Source organism: Sander vitreus, chromosome 3, assembly GCF_031162955.1.
Source record: "Sander vitreus isolate 19-12246 chromosome 3, sanVit1, whole genome shotgun sequence".
NCBI lineage: Eukaryota > Metazoa > Chordata > Actinopteri > Perciformes > Percidae > Sander > Sander vitreus.
The window spans coordinates 12,275,896-12,282,607 of NC_135857.1; the positions used below are offsets into that span (position 1 = coordinate 12,275,896).

The window sequence follows — 6,712 nt, forward strand, 5'->3', positions numbered from 1 at the left end:
GAAAGGAAGAGAGATGATTGTAAATTGAGGAAAAGGAGAGAGAGAGAGAGAGAGAGAGAGAGAGAGAGAGAGAGAGAGAGACACACACAACGGAAGGGAAAGGTAGGAGAATGAAAACAGTATTCCAGCAGAGCATGTATGTTCCTTGCAAGAGTTTCAACCATATGGCAGCCTGTCACATGTCTAAAATAGATACAGTGAAAGAGACATTCACTTAGAAGTGGAAAAGGAGGAGCCCAGGTCTAGTCACAAGCTGTTCCTGTAATCTACGTCACGGGTGACTCAGCCACGAGGGGAGGGGTCACCCGGTCCATGTGTCTGACTCATCCCAGTGTGTGTTGTGCATTTATTTTGTGTGAGAAGTAGCCTTGCCCGTAAGGATGAGGGTATGTATACATATGAGAGTAATTGTTTGTGATGTCAGCTACCAAAAGTATTCACAGGTTTCTGCAAATATTTGTTTTAACTGTGGTGTGTTTTCCTTTGCGTCCAGCTGCTATATGTCCATCATGCATTTACACAATTAATCTTGCTTCTATCAAATGAGAAGGAAGAGGCGAGCGATAGGAAAGGAGAGGCCAAGCATTTGAGGGACAGTGCAATGCATTATTGAAGATGAGGTCGAGGGGATACTTATGCAGAGCAGTGTTCCGCCTCATGTACATTTGGTGCAATTTAAATGAGTGACAGTGTGCATATTTTACTACAGTAAGCAGCATATGAATGTACATTTCAGAGCCACTTTGGGGGATCATCTCTCTACCCTGCTCAGTTCACTGCCCATCCAATCACTTTCTGTATTGAATACATGCATAAATTCAGGACTGGAATACATTTTTCATAGATAGTATTATGTATTTCAGTATTGTTTTTGAATGGTAACATAGACTGTGAACATCTATCAGAAGCATATACATCTTTATTCTCTTTCACAGATAATATATCCGTTACCTATATGTACATTTACATACACATACGTACATGTGTGTGTATACATTGCAGTAACAGTAAAAATAGGTATTTCAGAGTAACTCTAGAATATATATATATATTTATTTATTTGTTTTACGATGGTGTCTTTAATCTATCAGTGGTTTGGTTGCTTGATCTTCAACAACACCGGTCCCTTGTGGACTTCATTTGCAGGCTTTTAAATTGTCTTTTAGCGAGTCCACTTCATCAGCTGCGGCATGTTCCATCTTCCTGAAGATTGTTGTCATTAAAGATTCATACCAGAAACTGGATTGCAATGCATTGCAATGCATTTCTATGTTGAGTGCTCCCGGGCAACATGTAAAAGAAAATGATCATAATCAATGTATAGTTGTATTTAATGTCAACCATTTTAGCTGTTAATGGTGCCAAAGGTTTTCAGCTGAGCACAGCTTCATCTCCGCAGCCTAACGGAATGGAAGTAATTGGATCATCTGCTTATTCTCACTTCTAAATAGGACAACAGTTCAGCTACTGGTCAACCATTGTGATCAATAAATTGTTATTTGCTTTGTTTGTGAGAAATTGGGAGTTGCATATTAGCTGTACAAATGTGTCTACTCAGTCATGTTAACCATCTGGACTGATTCGGTAACACACAATATACTCAAATGGGATCTTTATTACAGAATAAAAGCAAAGTGCATTAGCTACCATCATTGGTTGTTGTGCCCCTCAGATGACAGCAATATGACTAATCCAACATGAAATCAGCAGTAAAGACATTACATTTTCTTGTGTTTTAGGGAGGTTTCACAAATTCTATTTCATCTGTGCAGTTTGTGCAGGCATTCAGAGATGTAGCCTTTGTGGAAGGAGAGTAGAGGTAGAGACTGGAAAGCAAATAGAAGGAAAGCAAAATAATATAAAACATCAACAGCTATTCCTAATGTTTTATCATTTCTCTCTGATCCAAGGACTTCCACCTCCCACTCACAACCTCTGATTATACTGCAGCAGTAAGGTGGAGGTAAGCCGGCATCAAAATGTAGCATCAATAGCACTGTTTGAGACCTCGAGAATAAGCCTAAGCTAGAAGAAGGGGAAAAAAACAACCAATGTTAAAATGTGATGCTTTATCTGAGGTCTTGTTTAATGATTCATTAGGGTCAGAGATCATTTGTATGCATCACAGGTAGCCCCGAGGGTATGAAAACCATGTGTGCAGAAGAATTGTACATTCGCAACAGTACTGAGGGGAGTGGGGGCAGGGGGGCTCAGGGCATACGAAACAAACAACTTTCCCTAGGATCCTTTTGTTTTCACAGCCCCTCCACTACTCAAAGGGCTTTGTCATATTTCTCCTCACACCGCACACATCGCAGCTTCATCCTCAACATGTTCCTTTATTATTTCCTTTCCTATTTGTCACTATTTTCGTGTAATGTTTACAATCTGACTCCACCTGGCCCCCTCCCGCTGAGATATTGATTGTGCTCACATACAGTATTTCAAAAGTATTTGCAGTCACTCCTAATTCAAACAAGCAGAGTTGAGCTATTCACAGTTTATTTATTTTTTATTACAAACTGAGTCCTGCTCTTAAAATTGAAAAACAGAGGATTTAATGTGAGACAGCTGATGAAACCAAGATCCTCAAGATAGAGATTGAAACAAAACAAAATCACATAAACCAGGCTTATTTTTGACAATGGTTCATTTCATCCGGAAATGATCTACTTCCACTGTGTCTGTGCTTGGTTGTCTGTGTGGGCAGCTGCATTTCCTTAATTTTAAAAAGGTGATGACGCCCTAAATGTGGAGACGCACCGCAAATTTTCATTTCAGTTTATAAAATGGATTCACATGCTCGAATGTGTCATTGCTATGATGACGACAGAACAGGAGAGCGCGTGTGTGAAGAGCAGAAGTTGATTTTAAAGTGGCGATGCATGATATTTCATGACGCGGAGCTCGAGGGTGCGATGCACTCTCATGGGCATCATGCACACACCCCATGAACGGGGTCGCACCTTTAATTCCTCTTTTTTGTCTCTGACATGTCCTTCATGGCACTAATTTGGTGTTTATATTTGTTTATTTTACAAGACACATCCAGAAGAGAGAGGAGGGATAGAGGGAGAAGAGGAAAAAAACACATCTATAACTCAATATTCCAGCTAACTTAAAAACTAGAGAATGTTGCGTACAGTCCAGTTAGATAATTGCATGTAAGTGTGAACATTTAAAAACAATCAGCCAGTTAAGAGTGAAGAACAGAAACGAACGGTGTAATTGCTAACGACCACAAAATCAAAAATAACAATGCAAAACCATTTATTGATTGAATGGAGTGTTGCCTGCCCACTGTGTTTCACTGACTTTAGTATTGCCATGTTGTTTTCAGATGGTTTATCAAAAACAATAATGCAGTGCCAAAGTTCCAACCAGAGGCAGTGTTTTTGACTAATTGTTAATGTCATTAATCCAGTGCATTGTTTGTTTTGCTGTTGTTTATTAAACTTTATTGGAGTAGATCACTTTTTAAATCATGTTTTAGAAGGGACTACTGAAAAGCTGCAGACATTTTATGAATATGAGGTTAAGGCTTTGAATCTGCTGATGATATTCATCACAATGTCCACAATACAACAGAGCCAGAACCCTTAAGGTGATACAGTCTAGAGCAGTCATGGTAGATCTTTTTCATTTGGCTTTAACCTTTAAGGCCCAGACAACAGGTCATTCCCGATGTTCTGTTGAGCTGGGAGCAGGATGACCCGGTTACAGCACAGACTGTCTCTGTCTGCGCATTCATATTCCCTGATGTGGATTTTCAGAGCTTGAGGACGTGGTTTAAAAAGTAATATAAATGTATCTTTTCCACCAATCATTGCTTCTTCAGTGATTCAAATACGACTTGCCTAACTATTAATAACATAAGAAGGACAAATAGATATGTCAGGGGTTTGGGTCTGCATGGGAATGAATAGCCAGAGGTTTCTTTTTTTTTGGTCTGATGATCTGTGTACAGAAGTCAAACAGGCACCACAATACAGCGCCATAATACAATACACGAGATAAACATGCTGATAGAAAATCCATGTTAAATTAGAAGAAAATAAAATATGAAAATAATAAATCATAAATTGGGTGTACTAATTTACACAATAGGACATCACTTTAAAAGCATATTTTAGTAAACAATATTTTGAGACCAAGACTTAATTGTTTACAAGATATTCAAGAGCGCATTCTTTCAATTCGAGAGCATTTCTCACTGATATTACGTTCAGATTTTGTAATAATTTCCTTGCTCTCACACTCAAATAGTCACTGCTCGCGCTTGGATTTGCTCTGCTTGCGCTCCAACTTTGTGCTTGGACTCAGATATGTTGTTCTGTGGACAGATTTCCTGCTCTCAGTTTTGGCCCTTCTCCTCGCACTCAGGCTGATTCTGCGCACTTACAAATCTTCTCCTCTCGGTTTTTTTAGTGTTACAATCCTATCAAAATTCCCCCAACCAATAGAATGCCAGCTGTAGTGTTGACCAATGAAATGATCCCTGCCCCGTTGAGAGTGCGTTTGTTTTACGTTAGAACGTCTGTTGCGGACAACTGTGACCGAGTTTATTTACCCCTGTCTTCCATCGCTTTATTATTAGTATATGTCAACAATGTGCACAGAATGGTCGACGCTCTTTCACCTGCACCCATCAGGAAACGGATGAGAGGAGAAAGCGTTGAAGTGGGACATATCAAGTTAGGTCCACAACTACGAGGGTGAGTAACATAAATTAAGCACGTAGCATATGGCGCTAGCATATAGCCTAGCTTGATGTCCATAAACAAATAGATTTTCTTTATAGTTTAGCTAGATTGAACGACATATGACTGACAGTATGTGTGTATTTACAACTGATATTTAATGACCTCACTTTGTATTTTTCCTCGTTTGGTTAAACATGTTCCTGGGGATTTGGCTTGGAATTTCAGAGATGTTAAAGTCAATAGTAAAACCTAAACTGTAATATAACTGAAAAACAAAAGAGACTGGATTGTTTGTATCAGTTTTTACATCACTGTTGTATGTTTTTCAGATATTGTTATACATTCTTATAACATTAGTATAAAAATAAAATCCATATCAGTCAGTATAGAAAGTTGTAAGTACAATTCCACTACTATAATACAACACTATTTAAAGTAGCAGTTATTTATTTTTACCCTAATGAAATCAATATAAAGCAAACTGAACAGAAAGAACAAGTATTGTGTTTCAGTTTTTCTTCTTCCAGGTGTGACTGAAGTAACCCTGTTGAGCTGCATCATGTGCGTGGACCAGTGTTGTACAACCACACCACACTACTGTGTTGTTCCAGTCAGTACATTACTCCCAACGCAAAATCCCATTGGTTCCCCTTGTACTCACCTGTGTGCAGAGGGCAGGCAGCAGTGGCACAAACCAAGAACGTTGGCAAGTCTGATAATAATTTAATTGTAACTATATATTATTATTATTATTATATTATGTATATATATATATATGATATATATATATATATATATATATATATATATATATATAATACTACAACTACACACACATCATGTTACATACACTTATCATTTATTTATCTTGCTTAAATTCACAGTGTGCACAACCAGGCCCGGGAGAGAAAATGACCGTGATGTCCACAAAACCAAAGCAGAGAAGGTAAGGTAAGATAGTAATGATGTTAATGAAAGCTATGTACACCTAATATATTATGTGTTGATGTCAATGAATTTGTCTTAAATAGGAGCACACTATACAAAGACAACAGTGGAGAGTTGCTGGATCTGTCTGTCCTCAAAGTGCCAGAGATCTACAAGGACTTCACCTGTTTCTGCACCATCACCTGCATAATCCAAGTGATAAAAGAGAGAACAAACTATTGTGTTCTCTGCTTGCATGAATAGGTGCCTGTAATGTCTGCCAACATGCATGAATAGGTGCCTGTAATGTCTGCCAACATATACAATCAATTCAATAAATGTTGAGAAGTAGCACTGATATTTCTTAAATCATAGTAGTTTTTCAGAGCAATATGATATAAAAATAATTAAAGCCATGTTCATATTTGCAACACCTTAAAACCCTGATCAAGGCATATAGGTTAAACACACTTTCTCATTCAAGTGAGTGTGTCCAAACCTTTGACTGGTACTGTATATGTATATCTTTTGTTGACAGTGATCAATGATGTAAAACCTCTCATTTAAGGACTCAGTAGGACTACATCAGTATAGTGTCAACTCTTTTAAAGTGGAGATATTTTACTTTTGAAGGAAAAGGCAATAATAAACATTTAGCTCTAATTTGGATCACGCCTATATCAACTACTGTCCACTCGACAATCACAGCAGGTCTAATGATCTTGTTATTACATTATCTGTCATCGAGGTTTACATTAGTATACATTTTTTTTAAAGAGTATAAATACAACATCTGAAGCAAAGGATTCGGGACTGTCCTTTTAAGGGCTATTACAGAATATTGTTAATCAAATTATAAATGTTTTATTATTATTATTATTATTATTATTATTAAGCCTACAGTAGGCCAATAGACTAAAAACAGCCTAAAGTTGTGCTTCTAGATACACTTTTAATATAGCCATATTTGCTTGTGGGTTATCAAAATGATATGTCTAAGAAAAAAGTACCACCACATCTACTGATGTTTGAGAAAAGTGACTGGAGGGAGGATAACCAATCACAGAGCGCTACGACAATAT

General features: G+C 37.6%; 1 protein-coding gene across 1 annotated transcript in view; it reads right to left on the minus strand.

Moving 5' to 3' along the window:
- Positions 1-6,712, minus strand: part of LOC144515288 (extracellular calcium-sensing receptor-like) — a 193,621-nt gene that overhangs the window by 154,853 nt on the left and 32,056 nt on the right. The window lies entirely within an intron of this gene.